Source organism: Salvelinus sp. IW2-2015, unplaced genomic scaffold, assembly GCF_002910315.2.
Source record: "Salvelinus sp. IW2-2015 unplaced genomic scaffold, ASM291031v2 Un_scaffold6635, whole genome shotgun sequence".
Lineage (NCBI taxonomy): Eukaryota > Metazoa > Chordata > Actinopteri > Salmoniformes > Salmonidae > Salvelinus > Salvelinus sp. IW2-2015.
In genome coordinates, this window is record NW_019947897.1 from 3,474 (window position 1) to 19,129 (window position 15,656).

Below are 15,656 nucleotides of genomic sequence, written 5' to 3' on the forward strand. Positions count from 1 at the left end.
GGAGGGGAGATCCCAGAATGAACTATCGACCATGCGTACAGAAGATCTCATTAAATCCTTACTTCGAAATTTGAATTGGCTGAACGAGCCCTGAATGCACATCTCAGGGAGGTCTCCGCCTCCATCAGCCGTGAGGTTAGCGATCTCTGCTTCATTAACATCGTTTGTCGTTCTTATCAGGGTCCGAACTCTAACACACACACAGACACCACACAGTGATCACTAACCTCTTCCTGACACACACTCACACAGGCATTTTGGTGATGCCAGAGTTTGTCAGTGATGTTTCTAAGAGAATGCTTGTGAGTGTAAAGCCAGCTTTACCTGGGTCGTTGAATTGGGACCAGGATTACTGGGAGGGCTCATCCCTGCGTTCCCTTCTTGCGGTCGATTGATTCTGCGGACTCTCTTGGCTTCGAGGATGTCATCATCTCATGCTCCCCGTGGTGTCGATAACAAAAAACAACCACTGACGATCCGCATGCCCATGAGGCTTGGAGGAGAGGAGAGAGCGAGAGGAGTAAAGAGAGAGAGAGAGATGATAAAGGGAGTGAGAGAGCTAGAGAGATAAAGACAAAGAGAGAGATGATAAAAAGAAGAGAGAGAGAGAGTGTGAGTAACTTCAACATGGTATTTCCCTTCTTCCCCCTCTCCTCCCCTTCACCCCCTCTACCCTCTCTCCTCCCCTTCAACCCCCCACTACCCAATCCTCCCCTTACCCGCTGTGCTACCCGTCTCTCTCCTTCACCCCCTCCTACCCCTCTCTTCTCCTCTCCCCCCTCTACCTTTCCACTCTCTTCTCTCTACCCCTCTCCTCCCTTCTCTCCCCCTCTACCCCTTCTCCTCCCCCTTCTTCCCCTCTCTACCCTCTCCGTACCGTAGGTAGTTGTTGTCACCGGCGGCTCCCGGATGTCATCCAGCAGCTGAAGGGGTCGGTCGTTGCCACGGTGACAGCACGTTGCAGTCCATGTTGTCAGAGCCAGACGCTCGTCCTTGCTGATCCCCGCGAGGAGCCTTGGAGCTGGTCAGGTCAGCCTGCACCGCCATGACTACACTTACCTGGGGAAGAGAGGTGAATGATGGGTGTAACAGAGAGGTGTGTGGTATCTGGGAAAGGTAGTGTGTGTTGTTGTGTGTTGTGGTGTGTATGTGTGTGCGTGTTGTGTGTGTGTGGTGTGTGTGTGTGTGTGTGTGGTGTGTGTTGTGTGTGTGGTGTGTGGTGTGTGTGTGTGTCTGTGTGTGTGTGTGTGTGGTGTGTGTCGTGTACCTTTAGTTAGCTGGCAGAGAAGATCCCCAGTCTGTACCCAGAGGTGAGTTTCTTCTCATTTAAGAGATTTAGGCAAGATGAGTTAGGATGGAGTTGGAACAGAACCCCCCATTGGCACAGTCACTGCAGGTCGGGGTTTTAACATCTACAAAACCAAAACACAACTTTCAAGGGTCGTTCTTGAATTACGGTGACATGAAAAAAATTGCAGATTTATTTTTATAGGAATGCATTTGGGTACATCTTCCCATTCTAAATGAACCAATATAGCAGCTTAATAACTTTAAATAGTTTTTACCATTATAATAACATTGTACCACCTGTAGGAGTAGTAACATCAATGATGGTTTCACCATGGAGACATTTGAAGTAAATGAGGATTTTCTGAAATGGAGGCCACAAATGCTCAAATCTTTAAAAATGATTTACTAGTGCTATGATTAATGATTTTGCTCAGAGTGTTATTTCCCTTTTTTTAAATTGACTAACACCAAGTGACACATTGGATTGAGACACACCAAATGATCCATAGAATCCTCAAATGTATGACATAGTGATAGGGTGTGATTAGCTAATCATTTTCTTTAACATAAACCCTCCCCAGATAACCCTTGGAAAGGGGGATACCTAGTCAGTTGTACAACTGAATGCAGTCAACTGAAATGTATCTTCCGCATTTAACCCAACCCATCTGAATCAGAGAGGTGCGGAGGGCTGCCTTAATCGACATCCACGTCTTCGGGGCCCAGGGAACAGTGGGTTAACTGCCTTGCTCAGGGGCAGAATGACAGATTTTTACCTTGTCAGCTCGGGGATTCAATCCAGCAACCTTTTGGTTACTGACCCAATGCTCTAACCACTAGGATACCTGCTCTAACCACTAGGCTCGAATGCTCAAKGTCATTGTATATCTTTTTCATCTGTGATTTTCAAGGGGGTAACACAAATGACATARAACTGAGGGACACACATTATCTTCATAGTAAAATAACTATTTTATTAAAYGTCTTTGTTTTTATTGATCTATACAATATATGAAATACTTTTGTTCACTGTCHTTCAAAATAATTGAAAGATATCTCTAAATTCCCCAAATGAGTCACCACACCTCTACACATCACCAGTGAGACAAGCCAATATGCTAGCCCCCAGTAGTTTCTACAACGCATACAAATACACTACATGACCAAACGTATGTGGACACCTGTTTGTCAAAAATCTCATTTCAAAATCATGGGCATTAATATGGAGTTGTTCCCCCCTTTTCTGCTATAACATCCTCCACTCGCACCGAAGCGCCTTCGTCGCCACTCAGATGGTTTGAATATTGCTGTGGGGACTTCCATTCAGCCACAAGAGCATTAGTGAGATCGGGCACTGATGTTGGGCGATTAGGCCTGGCTCGCAGTCGGCGTTCCAATTCATCCCAAAGATGTTCGATGGGTGAGGTCAGGGCTCTGTGCAGGTCTGTCAAGTTCTTCCACACCGATCTCAACAAACCATTTCTCTATGGACCTCGCTTTGTGCATGGGTCATTGTCAAGCTGATACAGGAAAGGACCTTCCCCAAACTATTGCCACAACTCAGAAGTACAGAATCGTCTTGAATGTTATTTATGCTGTAGCGTTAAGATTTCCCTTCCTGGAACTAAAGGGGCCCAAACATGAAAAACAGCCCCAGACCATTATTTCTCCGCCAGCAAACTTTACAGTTGCACTATGCTTGAGGCAGGTAGCGTTCTCCTGGCATCTGCCAAACCCATATTAGATCCATCGGGCACAGCCTGATGGTGAAGAGTGATTCATCACTCCAGAGAATGCATTTTTCACTGCTCCAGAGTCCCATGGTGGCGAGCTTTACAACACTCTTGGCATTGCACATGGTGATCTTAGGCTTGTGTGAGGCTGCTCGGCCATGGAACCCCATTTCATGAGAAGCTCCCTACGAAAAGTTATTGTGCAGTCGTTGCTTCCAGAGGCGGTTGGAACTTCGGTAGTGAGTGTTGCATCGAGGACATACGATTTTTACGAGCTTCAGCACTCGGCGTCCCATTCTGTGAGCTTGTGTGGCCTAGCAGTTCGCATTGTTGCTTCTAGAAATTTCCACTTCACAACAAACAGCACCTTTAGTTATCCAGGGCAGCTCTAACGGGGCAGAAATTTCACAAACTGACTTGTTGGAAAATGTGGCATCTAGACGGTGCTTCTTGACGGTGCTTCTATGACGGTGAAGTCTTCGTAAGGCCATTTTACTGCCAATGTTTGTCTTTGGAGATTGCATGGCGGTGTGCTCAATTTCATACACCTGTCAGCACACGGGTGGTGGGTGAAATAGCCGAATCCACTAATTTAAAGGGGTGTCCACATATTTTTGAATATTAGTTGTAGATGTGTTGCAGTATAAAATGGACTTCCATTTGTTATATTTTTTTGCATTTACATTTAAAAAAAAATATATATTATTGTTGTATTTTCTCCCCCTTTTTCTCCCCAAATTCCTGATATCCAATTGCGTTCCAATTACTTCTTGTCTCATCGCTGCAACTCCCAACGGGCTCGGGAGAGGCGAAGGTCGAGTCATGTGTTCCTCAGATTTCTCTTTATCTGTCTCCCTGGTTTTATCTGCTATCGTTCTGCCCTACCACCCTCCCTCCCTCCCTCCCTCCCTCCCTCCCTCCCTCCCTCCTCCTTCCTTCCCTGCCCTACCACCCTCCCTCCCTCCTCCTCCCTGACACCACCCTCCCTCCCTCCGTCCCTCCCTGACCTACCACCCTCCTCCTCCTCCTCTCCCTGACCCTACACACCCTCCCTCCTCTGTCCTCGTCCTGACCTACCACCTCCCTCCCTCCCTCCCTCACCTCCCTCCTCCCTTCCCTCCCTCCTCCCTCCCTGACTACCACCCTCCCTCCCTCCTTCCTTCCTGCCCTACCACCCTCCCTTCCTCCCATTCCCTGCCTGCCCTCCCTCCCTCCCTCCCTCCCTCCTCCCTGCCCTACCACCCTCCCTTGCCTACCACCCTCCCTCCCTCCTTCCTTCCCTGCCCTACCACCCTTCCTCCCTCCTTCCCTCCCTGACCTACCACCCTACCACCCTCCCTCCCTCCCTCCCTCCCTCCCTCCCTCCTCCCTCCTCCCTGACCTACCACCCCTCCCTCCCTCCTTCCTTCCCTGCCCTACCACCCTCCTTCCTCCTTCCCTGCCCTCCCTCCCCCCTCCCTCCCTCCCTCCCTCCCCTCTCCCTCCCTCCCTCCCTTCCCTCCCTCCCTCCCTCCCCTCCCTCCCTCCCTCCTCCCTCCCTCCCTCCCTCCCTTCCCTCCCTCCCTCCCCCCTCCCTCCCTCCCTCCGTCCCTCCCTCCCTCCCTCCCTCCCTGCCTACCACCTCCCTCCTCCCTCCTTCCTTCGCCCTACACCCTCCCTCCTCATTCCCTGCCCTCCCTGCCCTCCCTCCCTCCGTCCCTCCCTGCCCTACCACCCTCCCTCCCTCCTGCCCCCCTCCCGTCCCTCCCTGCCCTACACCCTCAGTCCCTCCCTGCCCTACCATCCTCCCTCCCTCCCTCCAGTTGGTTCCCTGCCTAGCTGTCCTCGTTGCTTGCATGACACAGCCCTCCCGGGACCTGCCAGGTTTTCCAGTGGGAGATCGGGGCGGATCAGGTTGGCGTAGGGTTCGGTGTATCCCAGATCCACCCAGTTACTGTGGCTGTAGAAGTCCTGACAAAACACAAGCATGTATTATATACCAAGTCTGTGTCTGTGGGAAAGATATCTATCTAATTCCCTATTACAGACACCTCAAGACAGAAGTTAACTTGGTTCAGATGATAACACTTGAGCCAAGGTGAAGTATGAAACGAGAGATGAGGTGAGATAGATGTTTTCTTTCTCCCTCCCCCTTCTCCCTCTATCCTTTTATTCCTTACCTTTTTTATTCATTTGAATTTTATTTAACCTTTATTTTATCAGGGAGTCATACTGAGACCAATGTCACTTTTACAGATCAGCCCTAAATGACAGAAATGACAGAAAATCCTCACATCAAAAACAGGGGCACAACTTTTACTGGAGATGGGGGGACATGTCCCCCCCACATTCTGAAATTATATTTTGTCCAGTTTTATCACTGGAATGTGATACAAAAACGTGACAAAGGTGTACTTTAGGACCATGCGGACACCGCCGAGCGGTCAGTAGGTTGTTTGGAGTGTTTGTCTGACAACAAAATGTAAATAAAATAATAATATGATGTCCCCCCCACTTCTAAAACCACCCTGCCCTATACTGCCCTATACTGCCCTATACTGCCCTATACTGCCCTATACTGCCCTATACTGCCCTATACTGCCCTAAATCAAAAACATGGTCATACAAAAAACACATTCATCAGTAATAAGGTGCTCAATCACCTTTCTGAATTGACCTAGAGGCACCAAAACATCACATTTAAGAACATTTAGAGAAAAACGAAAGGCTGATTAACCTAACTCAGTAGAGACCAAAGGAATTTCCAGAGTATGCCATCCCTGAGACTGGGTGTGGTAACTTGTATGTCTAAAGTTTAGTAATGATGTTAGGTATACTGGGATTTTTTTGTAAAAGGGCTTTATAAATGAAAACATAGCAATGTATCAACCTATGTGACATCAAAGAGGTCAAACCAACTTTCTGCTTGAGAATGCTGTGATGAACAGTAAAATTGTCGCCTGTAATAAAGCGCAGTGCGCAATGATAAACTGCATCTAATGGCTTTAATGAAGTGGCAGCTACATTTATATAGATGATGTCGCAATAGTCTAGGACCGATAGGAACATCAGTTAAATAATCTGCTTTAGCACAGCCCGCGAGACATAAACATTTTTTTCAATCCAATTGGTAGTTTCTAGTCCCATCGCTGCAAATCCTTTACGGACTCGGGAGAGGCAAAGATCGAGAGCCATGTGTCCTCCGAAACACGACCCAGCCAAGCCGCACWGCTTCTTGACACAATGCCCGCTTAACCCGGAAGCCGGCCGCACCAATGTGTTGGAGGAAACACCGTACACCTAGTGACCATGTATGCACCCGGCCCGCCACAGGAGTTGCTGGAGTGCGATGGGACAAGGACATCTCGGCCTACCAAACCCTCTCCTAACCCGGACGACGCTGGGCCAATTGTGCGCCGCCTCATGGGTCTCCCAGTCACAGCCAGCTGTGACACAGCCTGGGATTGAACTTGGGTCTGTATTGACACCTCAAGCACTGTGATGCAGTGCCTTAGACCGCTGCGCCATTCGGGAGGCCAACGCAAATTAATTTTAACAAACAATTGGTCCCTCAAAAAATGTGTCCCCCCGTTGAATTTCAAAATCCCGATGTGGCCTTCGAGCCAAAAAGTTTGCCCACCCCTGTACTAGAGTCTATTGACGGACCGTTGCATTGATCTAAGTAACATAATAAAACATCCCCATCAGAATCCGTCAGTTTAAGGTAGAGATTTTTAAGGTCAGTTTAAGGTAGAGAGGTTTTTTTGCATTGGCTGCCTCTCAAACCACTGCATCCGCCTTTCTGTGGTCAAAGGTGGTCGTGCTACAGCGATGTTTGTCAGACCAAGAGACATCCCGAAAATCATTCTTCTCAGGAAAATGCCTGTAGCGTCCGAACGGTTTGGCTTACTTACTACAATAACCACTCTATGAAAAGATGAGACTCTCACGAACATAATGGCGTTCAAACAAAAGTGTCCCCACGTGTCACGGGACTCGTTACCGGTTAAAATAAATAATGTCAGTATGGAGGTAGTTTTGTGCCTACCCCAAAAAAAGGGGTTTAATATGCATAAAAAAAACATATTTCCTGAACTTTCTTATATCTTCTAGATATAAGATAGACACTTCAATCGACCCCTACGGGACCCCTTTCCTAATATCCAAGAAACCTGAGTAGGCATACATTAAGTTCAATCTGTCAAGTGGTTTTGAAAGCAGTTCCGTGCAGCCTGTTCACGGCCAGTTGAGGAAAGCGTCTGAATGAGCAGTGACTGATCAAAAGGATCAAAAGCCTTTGACAGGTGGATGACAGAGAGCAGCACAGTGTTGCCTTTCATCCATACAGTTAACCACATCATTTAGAACCATGGATGCAGCAGAGATAGTGCTACAACCTGCTCTAAAACCTGACCGATGTACATTTCAAAGATAAGAAAGATCTTAGCTTGAGAATGAATCAAGGATTGTAATATTTCTAGCTAGGCAAGAACGTTTAGGCGATTCATTATTTAGGTCACAAGGGTCATGACTTTTGTGAAAGGGGAGCACATGGGCCACCTTCCAAACCTTGGGGGATAGTATCATATATCATCTTTAACCTTTATTTAACCAGGCAAGTCAGTTAAGAACAAATTCTTATTTAGAATGACAGCCTACCCCGGCCAAACCCGGACGACGCTCCGCCAATTGTGGCCAGCCCTATGGGACTACCAATCACGGCCGGATTGTGATACAACCTGGGATCAAACCAGGGTCTGTAGTGACACCTGTAGCACTGAGATGCAGTGCCTTAGACCGCTGCGCTACTGGGGAGTCCATCAGATTAAAAGTATTGGTTAATGATTCAACAATCAGGGGGGCAGAGAGCTGCAGCAAACATGGATCATATCAGCCCCAGTGGATTMTTTTACATGAATCTTAAGCAGGGCATCTAGCACATCACAGTGAGTTGTTGCAATGACAACAAAATATTCTCTAGAAGTTGAATCTGGAAGAGAGAAAAGCAGTCGATTGATTGACCAGTGTAAATTAAACCACAGTTTCTCTCAAAATAAAAAGCCTGCCGAGATAAAATGATGATAAAAAGCACCACGTGTCCCAGTGTTCTCCGCTATGATGCCAGAGTCAGACAGAACTTGCTTAGGCAGGAAAGAAGAGGAATTTGTACGCTTCAGTACATTTACTGTTTTCCCCCAAAAAATGTACGATCACCAGCAGAGTCAGAGATAGAGCTTAAAAACCTTTCTTAACTAGATAGTACGTCTGTTTCTCAGGTGTCTGAAAGATTGCCAGACAACTACACAGTCACTTTTCCTTGCTTTGGCCCAGGCCTGATTTCTCATCTGAATGAGCTCAGATAGCTCAGAAGAAAACCAAGGGTTAGATTTATCTTTGACTCTGAATTATCTGAAAGGGGACCAGAGTGGCTGCAGGGGACCGGAGTGGCTGCAGGGGACCGGAGTGGCTGCAGGGGACCGGAGTGGCTGCCAATGCTCCATTCTGGATGTGCACAGGAGGCCTGGGTGTGGCTCCTGTTGCAGGGTTGGAGCTGCCATGGGGGGCAGGAATTGCATACATGGTGTGGACTGCATCATGTGTGGCACTACCCTCAACAGTGTTTTACCAGACCCTAGGGTAGTTGTCGGTGCTGTGTAGAGCTGGCTGAGTTGAGGTGGGCCTGGTCTGATAGAGCTTTGCTGTGATGGGCGCGGTCTGGTGACCTTTTGTCAGAGCAGGCTGGTCTGGTCGCATGGGAGGGAGGTTGTTAGAGGGGATTTGAGAGGGTACTGGAGAGGGGCCTCTTTGACTTGTGTGGTGCTTGGGCATAGCTCATATGTATCTGCATGCAGTTCCTAGGGAAAAAGTGGTGGAGGGTGGTGGTGTGGGGGGGCAGTGTTGCTGGCTGTTCTCCAGTCTCTGTGAGGCGCCATCAAGATGCAGTCTAAATAAGTGTCTGATTTATCTCAGCGGAGTTGGTGGCTGGTCTGCAGCTCCTGATTTTATCTCCTCTTATTCTTGAAAGTGTTGGACTTCCCCCCTCTTTTCTTTCCATTCTCTCCTCTCTCTCTCTTCTCTCTCCTCTCTCTCTCCTTCTTCCTCTCTCTCTCTTCTCTCTCTCTCTCTCTCTCTCTTCTCTCTCTTCCTCTCTTCTCTCTCTCTCTCTCTCTCTCTCTCCTCTCTCTCTCTCTCTTCTCTCTCTCTCTCTCTCTCTCTCGTCTCTCTCTGTCTCTCTCTCTCTGTCTTCTCTGCTCTCTCTGCTCTCTGTCTTCTCTGTCTCTCTTTATCTCTCTCTCCCTTTCTCTCTCTCCCTTTCTCTCTCTCCCTCTTCCCTCTCTCCCGCTCCCCGCTCCCTCTCCCGCTCCCTCTCTCCCCTTACCTGTAGTCATGGCTCTACATCAGGGGTGGCAAAGTCAATCAGGAAACGGGCCGTATTGAAAAAACAAAAGGAATTTGCGAGCCAGACATACATAGCTTATTGTTTGTTTTTACCCAAAAAAGTAAAAACTTGAATACAACTGCTGCCCAAACAGGCCATTGTTTTATTCTGACAAATATGACGCTTTATAATGTCCACTTACATAATAATGTGCCTTTGAGCAATGCACTTAACCCAAATTGCTCCTGTAAGTCGCTCTGGATAAGAGTGTCTGCTAAATGGCGTAAATCTTAACGTTTATCCTGGACACTGATATTAACACAATGAACATATATTACATTTGGTATGGTTACATGAGACAGAAGTTTACTTAAAGCAACAATGAACAGAGAGTGGTTGGCCGGGCATATAACACAAACATTTAGCCAAAAGGTTGTGCGTTCGAATCTCATCACGGACAACTTTAGCATTTTTGCTAATTAGCAACTTTTGAACTACTTACTACTTTGTTGCTACTTTGCAACTACTTAGCATGTTAGCTAACCCAATAACCCTTACCTTAACCCTTTAGCTAACCCTTCCCTTATCCCTGACCCTTACCTTAACCCTTTGACGAACCTCCTAACCTTAACCCTAACCGTAACCCTAACCCCTAACCCTAACCTCTAGCCTAGCTAACATTAGCCCACTAGCTAACGTTAGCAATAACAAATTGAAATTCGTGAATTGTAATTTGTAACACATCATACCAAATGGATGAAGGACATCCACAAATTCATAAATAACATATGAAACATAATGTATCATGCTAAAAGGAGTGTATACAATGTAACCTACAGATATACATTTCATAAGAATGACACATTTATGGCCCGCCTGCCCCCCACCCGCCCTTCATTCACAGAATATTTCATAACCCTTAACACTCCACCTCCCCCTCTCTCTCCTCTTCCCCAGTGTCTCTCTAGCTACCTGTAGTGTGTACAGTCCTCTACCCAGTGTCTCTCTAGCTACCTGTAGTGTGTACAGTCCTCTCCCCAGTGTCTCTCTAGCTACCTGTACTGTGTACAGTCCTCTACCCAGTGTTCCCTCTCCCTATTCTACCAGTACTCTGTACATCCTCTTCCCAGATGTCCATCCAGCTATCTCACTGTTGATAGATAGTAGCAGATACTCAGAGACGACGCAGGCTGTCCTCTAGCATAACCTGAGAGATGGTGTGAGAGTGAACCCGGCTCTGTTCACCTACTCACCCCGTCCACCCCTCTCACTCTTTCACCCTCACTTTCCTCGCTTGTTACACTGTGTGGTGTGTAAAGTTACTCTCCCACAGACAATGTCTCCATTAGCAGCCTGGGAAGTTCTCCTTTTGTACGTTGGTTGATGCTGCCACCCCATCAGTGATAAGGCGCCGGCCCAGAGCAAACGCCTCAGAGTTGAAGTGATGGGCTGGGCTGTTAGAATAAAATATTATGATCAATTGGTTTTATATAGAAAAGACTGTAGGATGATATACCAAATGTTCACTTGGGCTGGACAATAATGACAATGATTAAATGTTTATATAGTTCAAATATTAGATACGCTAGAAGAAGGTATAGGAGAGATGCACATCCTAAATGTTTACAATAATGAGCTTAGGAATACTAGTTAAAACTAGTTAAATTAAGATAAAAAAAAACGTAAACTCAGGAAAAAAGAAACGTCAATTTTTCAGGACCCTGTCTTTCAAAGATAATTCGTAAAAATCCAAATAACTTCACAGATCTTCATTGTAAAGGTTTAAACACTGTTTCCCATGCTTGTTCAATGAACCATAAACATGAATGAACATGCACCTGTGGAACGGTCGTTAAGACACTAACAGCTTACAGACGGTAGGCAATTAAGGTCACAGTTATGAAAACTTAGGACACTAAAGAGCCTTTCTACTGACTCTGAAAAACATCAAAAGAAAGATGCCCAGGGTCCCTGCTCATCTGCGTGAACGTGCCTTAGGCATGCTGCAAGGAGGCATGCTGCAAGAGGCATGAGGACTGCAGATGTGGCCAGGGCAATAAATTGCAATGTCCATACTGTGAGACGCCTAAGACAGTGCTACAGTGAGACAGGACGGACAGCTGATCATCCTCGCAGTGGCAGACCACGTGTAAACAACACCTGCACAGGATCGGTACATCCGAACATCACACCTGCGGGACAGATACAGGATGGCAACAACAACTGCCCGAGTTACACCAAGGAACGAACAATCCCTCCATCAGTGCTCAGACTGTCCGCAATAGGCTGAGAGAGGCTGGACAGAGGCTTGCAGGCCTGTTGTAAGGCAGGTCCTCACCAGACATCACCGGCAACAACGTCGCCTATGGGCACAATCCCACCGTCGCTGGACCAGACAGGACTGGCAAAAAGTGCTCTTCACTGACAAGTCGTGGTTTTGTCTCGCCAGGGGTGATGGTCGGATTCGTGTTAACGTCGAAGGAATGAGCGTACACTGAGGCCTGTACTCTGGAGCGGGATCGATTTGGAGGTGGAGGGTCCATCATGGTCTAGGGCGGTGTGTCACAGCATCATCGGACTGAGATTGTTGTCAATGCAGGCAATCTCAACGCTGTGCGTTACAGGGAAGACATCCTCCTCCCTCATGAGGTAGCCTTCCTGTAGGCTCATCCTGACATGACCCTCCAGCATGACAATGCCACCAGCCATACTGCTTGTTCTGTGCGTGATTTCCTGCAAGACAGGAATGTCAGTGTTCTGCCATGGCCACCAAAGAGCCCAGATCTCGGCCTGTTGGATCGGAGCGTGAGGCTAGGCCCATTTCCCCCAGAAATGTCCCGGAACTTGCAGTGCCTTGGTGTGGAAGAGTGGGGTAACATCTCACAGCAAGAACTGGCTAATCTGGTGCAGTCCATGAGGAGGAGATGCACTGCCAGTACTTAATGCAGCTTGGTGCCCACACCAGATACTGACTGTTACTTTTGATTTTGACCCCCGCTTTGTCAGGGACGCATTATTCAATTTCTGTTAGTCACATGTCTGTTGGAACTTGTTAGTTTATGTCTCATGTGTTTGAAAAATGTTATGTTCATACAAATATTTTACACGTTTGCTTGAAAATAAAGCAGTTGACAGTGAGCAGGACTGTTTCTTTTTTTGCTGCAGTTTATGTTGCTTTTCCTTTGTACTGTCCAAGCACCCAAGCATTTTACATCAATAAGGGAACCTCATCCTCTATCAATGGAGCACCAACCTGTTGACATAATAAGGAACCTCATCCTCTATCAATGGAGCACCAACCTGTTGACATAATAAGGGAACCTCATCCTCTATCAATGGAGCACAACCTGTTGACATAATAAGGGAACCTCATCCTCTATCATGGAGCACCAACCTGTTTGACATTATAAGGGAACCTCATTCCTCTATCAATGAGCCACCAACCTTGTTGACATAATAAGGGAACCTCATCCTCTATCAATGGAGCACCAACCTGTTGACATAATAAGGGAACCTCATCCTCTATCAATGGAGCACCAACCTGTTGACATTATAAGGGAACCTCATCCTCTATCAATGGAGCACCAACCTGTTGACAAAGTCTCTGTCCACCTGAGCATTCTGTACGTAGATCTCGTTCAGGGCAGATTTGAACTTAGCTGCTGACACTTCACCTGTTGCTTTGGGTCCCAGGCAGGCCTGGACCAGCTCCTCTGCAGAATTGCCCTACATTGAAAGGTCAGAGGTCAAAGAGTAGAGGTTAGAAATCAGCCAATCAGAATTGAGGGAAAGGTAGATAAAAGAAAATCTTAACACTCATTCTGACACACAACTTCCCTCTCTCTCTCTCTCTCTCTCTCACACACACACACATGCACACTCACACGCAGATGCACATGCACACACACACACACACACACACTTACCGTGGGGGTGAAGTCTCGTCGCTCTGACTCTGCGATGGCTCGGCACACCTCTGTGACCTTCTGTAGCACGGCTTTTTCTGTGATGCTGACGTGGGTGGAGGCTCCGTCCCCAATGGGAGAAAACGCCCAGGCTCCTCCTGATAGGACTAGGGCCAAGAAGGACATGCCTAGCACTGGTGACATCATCAGTCTGTGGGAGTGGGTGGTGGGTGGGGGGTGTGAGTGAGAGTGAGAGAGCAAGAGACAGAGAAAAAGAGAGAGAGTGAGACTGCCATCCTCATCATCATGAAGTGGGATTTCATTATCAACAACTGTAAGGAAATCCCTGACCCAGCCCCTGTTGTTAAATCTCTTGGCCACATCCCAATATATATCTACTATATTAAAGTTAGTAGACAGAAGCATCTTCACGAAACATGATTAAAATATAACAAGACATTGGCATACCTAATTAGAGACCGGTTTTTAGCCCCTGTCCTGGCACATAGTACATTCCCTGTTACCACACTTCAATCAGTGTAGATGAAGGGGAGGAAACAGGTTAAAGAAGCCTTGAGACAATTGAGACATGGATTGTGTATGTGTGCAAGACTAAGTGCCTTTGAACAGGGTATGGTAGTAGATGCCAGGTGCGCCGGCTTGTGTCAAGAACTGCAACGCTGCAGGATTTTTCACGCTCAACAGTTTCCGGTGTAAATCAAGAATGGTCCAACACCCAAAGGACACACCTTGACTTCTTAAGGCTGCTCTGAGGGCATCTCAGTATTCCTAATGTTTGGTTTTATCTGTGAATATCCTTTAGCTGAATAGCTATTTATTGATCACCTTTAGTTCCTCAAGGACTTGAACCCGATTGAACATCTCTGGAGAGACCTGACAGTTGCTGTTTAGTGACGCTCCCCATCCAACCTGACAGAGCTTGAGAGGATCTGCAGAGAAGAATGGGAGAAACTCCCCAAATACAGGTTTGCCCAGCTTGTAGTGTCATACCCAGGAAGACTCAAGGCTGTAATCGCTGCCAAAGGTGCTTCAACAAAGTACTGAGTAAAGTGTCTGAATACTTATGTAAATGTAATATTAAAGTTTTTTATTTTTAATAAAAGCTGTTTTTGCTTTGCCATTATGGGATATTGTTTATGGATTGATTGGGGGGGGGGACTATTTAATACATTTTAGAATAAGGCTGTAACGTAACATAATGTGGAAAAAGTCAAGAGGTCTGAATACTTTTCGAATGCACTGTATGTATATATATATAGATACAGTACCAGTCAAAAGTTTGGAAACACCTACTAATTTATTATTTATTATTTATTTTTACTGTTTTCTACATTGTAGAATAATAGTGAAGACATCAAAACTATGAAATAACACATATGGAATCATGTAGTAACCAAAAAAGTGTTGAACAAATCATTTCATTTGTGAGATTCTTCAAAGTAGCCACCCTTTGCCTTGATGACAGCTCTGCACACTGTTACTCAGCTGTAAATCCATAGCAAGGTACATTTATGGTTTTAGTTTCACAGGAGGTCTGATGAGATTACTATTGATTTTAGAGAAACGGGATTACATTGATTATGAAGGGTATTTTTGTTGTTGTTGTCACGATGGTGACCAAACTAACTCTGGATGGTAACATCATTCTTCAACCAGGAAGTGGAGACCGATGACTAGGGAGTGGATGATTCCAACTTTATGGTGTAATATGGTTTCCTTTACTTCACAAGGCAGACGGTGACAGTATCAGAGGGTTCTGCCCCCTGAGTGAGGTGTATCTGTTATGTTGTCATGGTAACATAGTAGGACTCAAAGGGGATTTTATAAGGGATGGTGTTGGGCAGGTCACAGGGTCAGAGGTCACAGGGTCAGGGATAGCAGTTGATAACTGATAACAGTATATTCAGTTGATACAGTGAAGCTACTAATAACCACCACTAGATGGAGTCAGAGAGGACATTTTTCCATTAGTTTCAGTGAAGCTACTGATAACCACCACTAGATGGAGTCAGAGAGGACATTTTTCCCCTCAGTTGATACAGTGAAGCTACTGATAACCACCACTAGATGGAGTCAGAGAGGACATTTTTCATTCAGTTGATACAGTGAAGCTACTGATACCACACTAGATGGAGTCAGAGAGGACATTTTCCTATTCAGTTTCAGTGAAGCTACTGATAACCACACTAGATGGAGTCAGAGAGGACATTTTTCCATTAGTTTCAGTGAAGCTACTGATAACCACCACTAGATGGAGTCAGAGAGGACATTTTTCCATTAGTTTCAGTGAAGCTACTTGATAACCACACTAGAATGGAGTCAGAAGAGGACATTATATTGTATCATTGT

At 46.4% G+C, this 15,656-nt stretch overlaps 1 long non-coding RNA gene across 1 annotated transcript; it reads right to left on the minus strand.

Annotated features, from left to right (window-relative positions):
- Window positions 1-1,350: 1,350 nt before the first annotated feature.
- Window positions 1,351-10,440, minus strand: LOC112078981 (uncharacterized). Its single transcript, XR_002895824.2, has 3 exons — window positions 10,396-10,440; window positions 4,880-4,973; window positions 1,351-1,412 (listed from the first exon to the last, which is right to left on the minus strand). It is a non-coding gene; the product is annotated as an uncharacterized lncRNA (long non-coding RNA).
- Between the last annotated feature and the right edge of the window lie 5,216 nt (window positions 10,441-15,656).